This window comes from Mastigoproctus giganteus, chromosome 10, assembly GCF_048544385.1.
Source record: "Mastigoproctus giganteus isolate SK-2022 chromosome 10, ASM4854438v1, whole genome shotgun sequence".
NCBI classification, from domain to species: Eukaryota; Metazoa; Arthropoda; class Arachnida; order Uropygi; family Thelyphonidae; genus Mastigoproctus; species Mastigoproctus giganteus.
In genome coordinates, this window is record NC_143584.1 from 20,832,723 (window position 1) to 20,846,420 (window position 13,698).

Below are 13,698 nucleotides of genomic sequence, written 5' to 3' on the forward strand. Positions count from 1 at the left end.
TATTTCTGTTTATTATGTGTATAAATAGTTTTTAAAACTGTGTGTGTGTGTGTTAATTAATTTATACAACATACACTGTGTTGGGATTACCTTGTCCATACTTTGTGAGAGTTATACTGCTTTCTCCTTTTGATTTCACTTAATTTATTATTAAATTTCTTCTCTTCCACAGTTATGGACATGTATAGAAACGCAGTCCTTGATGCATGATTAGGTGTAGTCCCCTGAAGAAATACCTGATCATGTATCAATATTTCCTTTGCTTACATCAGATTTAATTGCATATTTGCTCTACCCCTTTTGAATTATAGCCAAATTTACCCACCCTTATCTGCTGCCAGCTACCATTATTTTTATTAATTTATTGTCTTGACTTAATTATTTTTACTTTACAGGTCACTCCTCTCTAATTGGCTTTACAATTCAGCCTATAATTTTACCTAATTCATCTCAACTTATAGGATATTCACATTCTTTTTCCCTTTTCACACCTACACTTTCTCATATTTCTGCTAGCCTGTTCCTTTTAGCTTTTGGCATTATGTGTAACTTACACTTCCATCTTCACACCTCAGTCTTATTTATTAAAACACACACACACACACACACACACACATATATATATATAGTAGACTCTTGATTTTCTGGGATAGATGGTAAAAAAATATTCCCAGATAATCGATTTCCCAGTTAATCCAAAAATACAGTAAGTCCCCGACATATGTAAGAGATACGTTCCAGGACTTCTTATGTAAGTCGAGTTTTACATAACTCGAGAATGACTAATAAAATATTGCTACTATATTCCTGATATGCCAAAATTACAAAAACCACATAATATCCTCAGAAGAATGAAGAAAAATAGTTACAGTGAAACTTCCCTTTAACAGACAGCCATGGGGAACGAAAATGTGTCCGTTAGAGAGAAGTGTCCGCTAACAAGAAGTCTGAGGGAGAAAAAAAAAAAAAAGAAAGAAAGAAAAATCGTTAAACGTTTAATGTAAAATTAAATTAAAATATATAGAGATTTTGAACAAAATTTTTTAAATAATATACATACAATTGTGCTATGCATATTATGAATTTATCTTAAGGAAAATACATACAGTAATCACTTATTTTCTTCTGCACCTTCTTCCAGCTGATAATTTTGTTTTCAACATTTGTTTGGAGTGAAGAAACCATCAAAAGTCCTTCAGTATCTTCTTCAGCGGCGAAAAACATTTTTAAACGATTGATTTGTATGAGCGCTTCTATTTTCATTGGTGGTTCGTCGTTAATAGGTTCTTCGACAGAATGACCTCCTTCCATTTCTTCATCCTCATGAGGAACTTCTTGAAAAATATCGATGATAATGTCGTTGATATCTAGAGCACCATCTTCTGTAGTGAGGTTTGAGTCTATATCTTTGTAGCCAGGATCACTTGCAGCGGAAGTATCGTACATTATCAATAGATGTTGAAGTTCTTGTTCTTGGTGCTCCACATTGCTGTTCACAACTTCAATTTTTGCGTTTGAGAAGCCAGACTTTACAAAACAGTTCACGACAGTTTGTTTTCTAATTGCGTTTACTGAAGAGGAAATCCATTGAATCGCATCTAGGATGCTGATTTTCTTTGCAAGGTCACTCGCACATGTTAAATCGTTCATGTTTGCAATGAGATGTCTTAAAACACGTTTTCTGTAGTGAAGTTTAAAATTTTTTATTATCCCTTGATCCAAGGGCTGAAACTCTGCAGATGTGTTTGGTGGCAGAAAAATGATTTGAATGTTGGACAATTCAATGTGCTGGTGAGATGCAGCATTATCCATGAAAAGAATAATTTTTCTGTTTTGACGAATCATGTTTTGGTTAAAGTGACTTATCCATTCGCTCATGATATCTCGTGTCATCCACGCTTTTTTATTAGACTTCCAGTCAACATTCAAAAGATTCAACTTTATGCCCTTGAAACAACAAGGATTTTGTGGTTTTCCTATAACAAGAGGTTGTTCAAAGTCTCCCAGCATATTTGTACACAATAGTACAGTCAAGCGTTCCTTAGAAATTTTTCCGCCCTGGCACTTTTCGTTTTTAAGACTCATTGTTTTTTCAGGAAGAGCTTTAAAAAAACAACCCTGTTTCGTCACAGTTGTAAATATCCTTAGCTTCAAAATCACGACATAACTCTTCCAATTTGACGGTCCACTCTGTTACAACCCCAGTATCAACAGATCCACCTTAACCACTTACAGTTTTCCAAGAAATTTTATGCCGAGTTTTGAACTTGTCTAGCCATCCCACAGAAGCTTTGAACTCATTTACTCCCATAGATTTTGCAACCTCCAAAGCCTTTTCCCTAATAATAGGCCCATTAATGGGAATTTTTTTAGCACGTGCGCGACAAATTTGAAGCCCAACAATTTTCGGGAATGATTTTTGAACCTGATCATTTCCGTGTTGCCAAAATTGTTTGAGCAGTTCATTGTTTTTCTTTAGGATGTCGCTTACCAGCATCTTCCCAATTTTGAATTTTGCAGCGAGATTGCAAACACTATTTTTTTGCCGATCATACGCATTAATGAGTTCGACTTTATCTTTTAAAGTTAAATGTTTATGTGAAGACATTGTGCACTTTACACGACACTGAACAAAACTGAAACTGAAAAGACAAAAGGCCGACCATATTCCCCCCCCCCTGCACACACCGAATTCATCAGAAGTTTTACACATGCCTTAAAATTCTTGAAAAAGGGTTTAGAACTGCGACGTAAACCTTGATAAAATTCAGAGAATCGGAAATAGAAAATAAACACATGATTGAGGCAATACGTGGAAGAAACGTTCCTAGAAAAAGGGCCGTGAGCTCGCCCGCTGTCCGTTATGAGGAGATCAAATTAAGTGCTAATCTAAACGAAACAGTGCAGATTGCCTGTCCGCGTCCGTTACAGAGAATGTCCGCTAGACAGAAGCTGCAAACACGTTAAAACCAATGGAGGTGAGTTGGGGAATTTGAAAATGTCCGTTGTAGAGAGATGTCCGTTAGGAGAAGTTTCACTGTATATGTTTTTAATTAGTTCAATTAAAAACTTTATCTGGGAACAGCGGTGAAGTAGCCTTTTCTTATGTGGAGTGGCACATAAGAAAATAAAAACCGCATGTTATTGAACTGTAAAAACTGATATGTATTTCGTCGCCTTGCTTATTATGTGTACAAACAGTTATTATTATAGTTGACCTTAATTGGTGCCGATCGCTTCACCGCTTCTTGTATTCTGTCTTTCTCCTTTATTATTGCATTCACCGTTGCCACCGACAAATTTCAATTCTGCACGATACTTGTTAATGTTTGGTTGTTTTCATACATCCTTATTATTTTAATTTTCTGATCTAACTGGATCGCTTTACTTTTCTTGATAGATTTACTAGTACTGCTGTCACTTATTCTCTTAGTCGGCACCATGATAATGGTCAAAATTAAATTTTCTTAAAAAACTTCACAGGGTTAAGGCGAAAACTCACTATTATCATCCCATGCAAACTCACATTTTATTAAAGCACATTTCCGGAGATCACTGCCATAAAACAATAAAAACAATTTGCACTTTCCAGGTTACTGGGCTTTTCTGTCAGTGCAATTAATTATAAACGGGTAGTAAACTCGATCTTATTCCATTTGTGATAATACTGATAGCTGGAATTCTGTGTATTCTGAAATGTGTGTCCCCTTCACTACAATCTTCAGTCATATAAAAAAATATAAATGATGTTACATAAGTTGGGGACTTACTGTATCGAAAAATATTTAGCAACCTATGTAAAAAAAGTATGGCGATAGGTAAAAAATGAAAAAAACTTACCACGCACTACTCGTGTGTCCAATACGATGCTTCCATTTATTTTTTATGATATCGATTTTAAATCTAATATCTTCCCTTTATTTTTTACGATGTCGCATATGGTTTGGTCACCAGCATTATAATGGTTCTTTAGAGATTTAACGGATGCACCATTTTCAGACTTTTGAACAATTTCAAAGTTTTTGTTTAATTGGAAGCATAGCTCTTGCGTTTGCCCATCATTTTCGCGACTTCTAAACAAAAAAAAAAAAAAAAAATTCCGATGTACCGGACATACATAACAAAACAAAATTTGTCCTTTTGCGGTGCGACAGAACACAATAATGGACGTGCTAAAACAAACTAAACATTTGGTCATTTTTTTTTTTTTTTTTTGTTTTGAGCAGTGGGTGTGAAGACAGTGGGGGTTGCAAGATAATAGGTGCACTCTAATCTCCCAGTGATGACTTATAACGCCGCTTCTTGTCGCTTATTTATTTACGACTTGCAAAACATCTGGTTATACCTATTCTATTTATTACTTGAATTTTATGATTTCTGGTTTTTTTTTTTTTATTTGGAATCTTGAAGTGTCCCGGATAATCCAATCCCGGTGACTCGAGAGTCTGCTGTATATATATATATATATATATCCAATTTTTTAAATTTAATAAAATATAACATAGGCCAGTAGTATGGTAAAAACTGTAGAGCGAAAATTAACATAAAATTTATTTTATTTTATGTTAATTTTCGCTCTACAGTTTTTACCATACTACTGGCCTATGTTATATTTTATTAAATTTAAAAAATTGGATGTATTTAAGCTTCATATGGAGGAATTGCACGTCGCTGCCTCTAATGAACGCTTAGGATTTATTTATTTTATTATAATTTAACTTTATTTAATATAATTCAATGATAGTATATATATATATATATATATATATATATCCAATATTTTAAATTAAATAAAATAAAACATAAGCCAGTAGTATGGCAAAAACTGTAGATCGAAAATTAACATAAAAATAACCCAAATAAACAATCGAACGGAAAAAAAAAAAAAAAAAAGAATAGATATAAATAGTAGCCCAGAAACCCTTGTATAATTTTGATCTTTAAATCCAATTAACAAAAACTATACAAAATTTAGGATAATGCCAATTATTTATTAATTTAGCGGTACCCCCCCCCCCCCCCGAGAGGTACCAGTTCCGAAAGACGTGAAATATCCTAAGCTATAAATCCTAAGCTTAAGGATTTATTTATTTATTCATTTCATTATAATTTAACTTTATTTAATATAATTCAATGATAGTATATATTTCAGCTTCATATGGAGGAATTGCAAGTTGCTGCCTCTAATGAATGCTTAATTAATTATTTATTTTATTATAATTTAACTTTCGTCAACATTTAATATTATTCAATAGTAATGGGTCGATATGCTAATTTAGCAACGCCTGTGCCGCCATCTGTTTTCCTTTTTTCTTCTATATAAGCTGATTCGGCTTACAGTATGTCAGTGGTGTGGCTCTGCTCTAGAGTGCTGTCTGTTCTATATTTTATTTTTCGCTGCATAAGGACCACCGCCGTGCAAATCCTCTGCATTGGTGGATCGATCGGAGGAGGGAGGGTGAATTGGTACTTCGATCTTTTCACCATGGCGACGATTTGTATAGCGATTGAAATGCAGCGATTCCATGACCATTATTGGCCTCGTGGTCCTCTGTCGAGATGGGGCATGATGGTCAGTCTATTTTATTTTAATTTATTTTGTTATCGTTTGGTAGTTCCTTTAACCCTCTTTTGGTGATATTTCACGTCTTTCGGAATCGGTACCTCTCGGGGGGGGGGGGGTACCGCTAAATTAATAAATAATTGGCATTATCCTAAATTTTGTATAGTTTTTGTTAATTGGATTTAAAGATCAAAATTATACAAGGGTTTCTGGGCTACTATTTATATCTATTCTTTTTTTTTTCGTTCGATTGTTTATTTGGGTTATTTTTATGTTAATTTTCGATCTACAGTTTTTGCCATACTACTGGCTTATGTTTTATTTTATTTAATTTAAAATATTGGATGTATTTCAGCTTCATATGGAGGAATTGCATGTCGCTGCCTCTAATGAATGCGTAAGGATTTATTTATTTATTCATTTCATTATAATTTAACTTTATTTAATATAATTCAATGATAGTATATATATATATATATGATTCAAAATAAAACAAAATAAAAACATAAGCCAGTAGTATGGCTAAAAATGTAGAGCGAAATTAACATAAAAATAACGTAAAATAAAATAAAATAAAATCGAAAGGGGAAGGAAAAGTAAAGGTACTAAGATATAAGCAGTAGCCGATTGTCCCCTATATAATTTAGCAATTTAAATCCAATTAATAAAACCAGTGTCAAATTTAAAATAATGCCAATTATAATATGATTTAGCGGTACCCCCCTTTAAGGTATCAGATCCGAAAAAACGTGAAATATCACCAAAAAAGAGGTCAAAAGAACTACCTAAATAAAAAACAAAATATCAAAATAATAGACTGACCGTTATGCCCCATATCGACAGAGGACCACGAGGCCAATAATGGTCATGGAATCACTGCATTTCAATCGCCATACAAATCATCGCAAAGGCGAAAAGATCGAAGAACCAAACCACCCAATCCTCCTCCGATCGATCCGCCAATGCAGAGGATTTACATGGCGGTGGTCCTTATGCAGCAAGAAATCATATATAGAACAGACAGCACTCTAAATCAGAGCAACACCACTGACATAATGTAAGCTTAACCAGCTTATATAAAGGAAAGAAAGGAATAGATGGCGGCACAGGCGTTGCTTATTTAGCATATCAACCCACTACTACCATTAATTTATATTTGAATAATGGCTTAAAAGTTAAATATAAAATAACATAATAAATAAATATAAACCTATCATTAGAGGCTTTTTTTCTAGTAGGAAACTTTTTGTTAGACACGTTTATCATTTTTTAGCTTGTATTTTTAGATTTTCTTTTAGTATTTTACGTTTTCTATATATTTGTGCTTTCCTATTCGCAACAATATTATCCAAGTCCTTGTTATTCTCTTTAATATTCTCCTTATTCTCCTCAATGTTCTCCATATTCTCTTCAACGTTCTCCATATTCTCTTCAACGTTCTCCATTATATTGTCATTTTCAATTTCAATACTCTTTATGCTAGTGTCTCCTGCAATCTCTCCAGAATCATAAATATTTGATTCCTTCTCTGTCATATGATCATTTTTAAATTGCTTCATTATGTTTTCTAGTTCTTCCTCTTCTTTTAAATTAACAACAACTTCTTTGGGAAGCCATGAGGTTTTGAGGCCAATTTTAATGTTTTGGTTATGGATACCATTGAAAGAATGAAAGAAAGTTTTACTGCAAATTTAACGAAAGTAATAGAAACAAAATAGACTGCATTTAATTCCTTGGTGATATGCTCTATTTTTCATTAATTGAACCAATCGTAATCCTTCACTCCAGTTGCATATTTCATTAGTTTCTAGCCACGTACTCAATATATTCTCTATGTCCTGGTTTGCACGCTCTGGCTGTGCCAAGGTTTACCATGTACGATTTTGAGTTCTTCCCAAGAAGAACATAATTCTTTGATAACTTTATTCGCGACTGTTATCGCTTTGAAGGATAGAAGGAGCTCCAAAAATAGTAAATATATCCAATTTATATATCCAATTATCCAACTTTTTCAGCACTTTTGCTTTTTAAGGGACGCAATTGTACAAATTTTGTTAGGTAGTCTTGATATACAAGAATAAATTTGTATCCCTTGTTTTTCTGACTTTGCATGTCAGTCAGGTCTACCTGACACCTACTATTCATTTCGTTAAACACCATTGGCTTAACCACTAAGCCTTTTTTAGGAACTTTACTTTTCTTCTGACAAGGCTCACCTAAGTTTAAATATACCATTATAGACTCGGCGGTTATATTTTTATACTTTTTTTGAATTTCGTTCATCATCCGATTTCTTCCCCCATGGCCAATAGCTATATGAATATTATGTATTGTATCAAAAATTTCCTCAGTGCAGACATAATATTTTATGCTTTGGTTATTTTCTTGAACAGGGTAAATCAATTATTACAATCACCTACTTTAATTATATCATAGCACTTGAGTCTTTGGTAATCTGCTAGAGTTTTCCTGTGGTTTTCAATTATAGTGAAAAAATGTCATTTATCAGCTGTATATATTTTTCTTTTGTTATAAAATCTTTGTTACTGCATTTTGTTTCTATTACTTTCGTTAAATTTGCAGTAAAACTTTCTTTCATTCTTTCAATGGTATCCATAACCGTTACACTTTGGCAAACTACAAAAATTTTCATTACATGTTCATTTCTAATTGTTTTTCCCAGAAAACTTACCTATGGACATAAACTAAATACATTTAACTTTATCTATAAGTATAACGTTGCATTAAACAGTAAGAATGCAGACTCAGTTGTCGTTCTAGTTCAGCTCAACAACGCTGCACTAACTAAATGCTGATGTGTTGTTGTATGTTGCATTAAACGGTAGAAATGTTGACACAGTGGTCGTTCTCGTTCAGCCCAACAGCACTGCACTAACTAAATGGCGGTATATTATAGGTTTTAGAAGCGGCTAGTCGGCTCGACAGTGTGCAGAAGCACTTCCCTTCATTTCATTCATATGATTTCTCTGTCCTATTTATCAAATACACCAGCGAGCGCTGGAGAATATGTAAAATGACCGGTATATTTAATAAATTGCTATATATTAATTAAATTCTCCAATATTATTAGCAATTATACATATTAACCAGTATTTATTCATAATCACCGGATTAATCAAATTTACCGTAACACACACACACACACACACACACATATATATATATATATATAATTATTCTTTTGTATTATGATGGTTCAATTCGCATTTTATTTTTAATATTCTATTATAGTAGTTTTATTTAATTTCTTTCTAGCTTTTTCTGTTGTCCCAGTAGCTGTTTTAGCAATGCATGGGTACAAACAGAGTACCTATTATTATTCTTTTGTATTATCATTCTATTGTGGTTTAATTCGTCTTTGTTCATCATTAATGTCATTGTTTTTCGCCATGATGGCTAATTAAACATTGTCCGTGCCGGTGTTTTTTACCTATAGATATTATAGTTAATACATTACTGGTCTTTAAGCTAGCCTATTCTCGGTAATTAAGATAACCGAGAATAGGCTAGCTTAAAGACCAGTAATGTATTAACTATAATATCTATAGGTAAAAAACACCGGCACGGACAATGTTTAATTAGCCATCATGGCGAAAAACAATGACATTAATGATGAACAAAGACGAATTAAACCACAATAGAATGATAATACAAAAGAATAATTATATATATATATATATATATGAGTTAAGTTAATAATGGTTAGAGTTTTTTTAAAAATAAAATATGATATACTAGCTTATCAGGCAAACCATAAACCATGGTGAGTACCCAATCTATTCTTATACCTTTGTTCCGTTCGCCTTAGTTAGCTATAGCTCACACTGTTACTATTTTTATTAATTTGATGAGACTACCGTGGCAGCATTTACTATCAACTACGCACATATGCCTAACAATAATTATAGCTCTTTCTATAATTTTAATTTAACTTAATATTTTGGCTATCCGTCGGGCTAACAGTCATCTTGCCAGTTAACTGCTAAATTTGGATTTATTACTACTATTTGGCTCTAAATTACTACTAATTTTATATTTATACCATTGGCTCTAACTTAATACTATTTTACGTATATTAGGACATAGTTATGCTGGACGATGACTACAGAAACGGATAGCTCGTTAATTATGGTTGATACATTGTAAGGGTTAGCCCTCGAAAAAGTCCCTTGCAATGTATCTGATTGCCATAACTAACATTTTAATGGTATTTTTATATATTTTTATTGCTTATGTCATGGCATAGATTGATTTTTTCCAGGTCACGTTGGGTACTCACCATGGTTTATGGTTTGCCTGATAAGCTAGTATATCATATTTTATTTTTAAAAAAACTCTAACCATTATTAACTTAACTCATATTCATACAGACCGATGTAATGTTTAATCGTCCTAGATGGCATTAATTGGTTATGTTACTACTTAATATTTATTATAATACTTATATTTATTATAACATTTAATATTTGCTTTGTTATACTTGGATATATATATATATATATATATATATATATTAGTTTCTTATGCTCTTTCTAAGACGTTAAAGAAGTCTTATTTTTCTTTTTTTTTTTTTTTTTTTTTTTGAGCATTCACATTTTGATGATAAAATTTGTCTGTATATACAGAAAAATTTTATCATCTAAATTTCCATCTTAAATTTTGCCTGCATAACTCTGCTGAATAATGTTTTCCTTTTTTTAAATTAGTTCTAAAAGCTAATTTCTTCCATTGTCTCTTGCAGAATAAAATAATTTATAAATATTAACTGCAGCTCTTCTGTATTCATCTTTCTTGGTTTCTGTGATACCTACTATTCTGATATCACATCAGCCTAGTTTTGCTAGTTCCACTTTGCAATTTAATCTTCTGCCATCATATTACCCCTCTTGATGGTTATTCCAGTCACATATTCAGCACTATGTTTCCTATTTCTCTAAAGTATAGTTGGGGCCTTGTTGATACAGGCAGAATTCCAGCCAGTATGAAAATTTTTGATTACTTTGTTTTGCCATTGTGGTGAAGTTTTAGCCTATAATTTTTCTAATTTGGTTGGCATGGTCCCACATTGGTTGCCAGTCCTTGTTTGTTTAGTAGCCATTACATTGCTAACTATTAACAGGTGATACCCTGAGAACCATGGTAATAATGATACAGTACATATTTAATATCCACTAAGATAATGTATGAATATACAGGGTGTTTCAGTTAAACGTTTCAGAACTTCTAAGAGGGGTAGGGTACATCCTGACAACTCGAAATCATATAGCAATGTGGGGTCGGAAATGCTTTCCTGAAGCGGTGTTGTACACAAAAGCACCATGAAGAAAAGAGACCATAAGTGAGAAATCGCTTTAATAATACATGAAAAGAAGCAAAAGGTACATGGATTAAAGTAAGTGTTCGAAGTTTCTTCCACGGGCTACAATGGACGCCTCACATCTCCGACGCATGGACATCCGAACATTCTGGAATACTCCAGGCGAATTTCGAATTTCTTCGGCAGCTACTGCGATTCTTGCAACCAGCTCCTCAGCATTGTCAACAGGGGTGTCATAAACTAGCAATTTCATATGACCCCAGAAATAAAAATCAAGACATGATAGGTCGGGTGACCGAGCAGGCCAACGCACGGGACCGCCACGTCCGATCCACTGTTGACCAAATGTGACATCCAGGTAGTTACGAACATCTCCGCTATAATGGGCAGGGGCTCCATCGTGTTGGAACCACATTGTCTGTTGCGTCGATGCAGAAATCTGTTCATCTCTCAAAAGTTGTGGCAATACTTGCTGCAGAAAGATCAAGTAGATAGGTCCGGTTAGACGACACGGTAACAGGTAAGGTCCGATGAGGTGATCTCCCATAATACCGGCCCATACATTGACCGAAAATCAAATCTGTGCTGCACGACGTCGTATTGCATGCGGGTTCTCGACCGCCCAGATATGGTCGTTATGCGTGTTAAAAATTCCTTCCCTTGTGAAGGATGCCTCATCGGAAAACAGCACTTCAGCAGGAAAAAGGGGATTTGTAGCACATTTTCCAAGGTACCACTGTGCGAAAGCAATACGAGGTGCATAATCCTCCGGTTGCTGTGTCTGGACACGCACGTGAAACGGGTGCATGTCTTGTTCTCGGAGAATCCTCCAGACGCTGCAATGGGAAACCCCGACTGCGTTTGCTAGACTTCGTGTACTTGTTCTTGGATTCCCCTGTACATGCTGCAGCACATTCTGTTCGACGGCTGGAGTCCGTGCTGTTCTTACCCTGTCCCTGTCAGCTCTTTCAAATGAACCTCTCTCAGCTAACCTCTGGTGCAGTCTTGCAAAGAAATTATGACTGGGAATACGCCTCGTCAGATATCGTTCCGCGTACAAACGCTGTGCGGCTGGCCCACTACAATTTGCAGCCCCGTACGCCAAATGCATATCGGCTAACTCTGCGTTCGTGTAATCATCCATCCTACTAACTTGGCGTTCTTGTGCGAAATTAAGATTCCCTGCACTAAAGCTCGGAATGTTCAATTCTGCCCATTGGTATATGATTTCGAGTTGTCAGGATGTACCCTACCCCTCTTAGAAGTTCTGAAACGTTTAACTGAAACACCCTGTATATAAAGAGTGTACATATATATATTAAGACATTTTTATGCTAAGCAGACTGAAAAAATCCACATACAGTTTAACATGTTTGCTGCCACTTATATTTATGAGGGTCCTTTATTTGTGCCTTGGAGCACTACTGTGGGGTACTTATCTGGGGCTCTGGAACAAGTAGGCACTGATTTTTAGTAAATGGATTTTATCTGTGAAGAATCATCACTCCGAGTAATGCGAGCATCTGTTGTTTGTAGCATTCTAACGTCAACAGATGCATTTAAACGAGATCCAGACTCTGCATCACTTGAATAAAATTCTAATACAGTTTCAGATGACATATTATAAAGAGCTGATTCAATGTCATCAGCTTCAACTTACTGTCCATCCCTGTTCCTTTTTAATCCTGATGTCCCAGGCTGTGGATCCATTATAATAACCCTTTAGGGTAAAATTTTTTATGGAAAACACTTTTTACACAAAATTTTATCAGTAGACACACGCTAAAGATGTTTTGTTTTTGACAAACTAAAAAATTAAAATTCAGCAAGCATATTAAAAAAAACAAAAGTTACCTTTTTTCTTATGGAAAATACTGAACTAGATAAAATAACCAATATTTACAGCTTTGCAGTGTTTATATCGATCTCTAGACAGTGCGATTGTTGCTAAGCAAAATCCCAGCCATAATGCAATAGCTCATGGTTCAGTGTGCTGATATATATTACTCAGTTGTTCATTTTATGTGCTTTTCTTTTTACAGTGCCTTTATTAACTGCAATTTATTGACTGCAATTGAATGGATGCATATTTGCATTGAGGCACAAAAATTGCAGTTTGCTTTAATGCAAGTTTGCATTCAGGCAGCGAATGTGTTGACCTGTTTTTCTTTATCCAATCTATATGGTGTAAAAGTGTTTACATATATATGTGTATGTACACATGCACACATATATGTATATATTTTTTTATCTTAACCACTGTAATAATTATTTAATTTTTTTTTTTTCAGATAACCGTGTAAGGTTAGAATGGCCTGATAGCTATATTATGTATATCGTATGTATGTAATTTTGAATGCAGCTCTAAAGGTGATGATTGTTGAATATAACAGTACCTGTTCAGCTGTCAGATTTATTTAAATTCCAGCAAACATCAATAAAATATGTAACACAATACTTGCGGATCATTGAATTGTACTCAGAACGATATCTGAGATGCTCAGCATTCATATGAATTTTATTTTGTGTTTCAATATTAATATTTCGATAATAATTTAAATACGAGAAACTACAAAATGAGCCTCCAAATGTTCGAATGCTGATCAGAAATGCTCCAGAATTGAATTTCCAAGCTGTTTAGTTAATTTTGAATGAGATGCAGTAAAGTTCCTGAATAAAATTGTAACCCATGATTGAAACTGTTACTGAAATGAAACAACTTTCTGTGGCAGTCACTCCCAAATTTGCTGGTCTGCAGGGTGTGGCATTCAGAACCACAACAACACAGAGTTCAAGA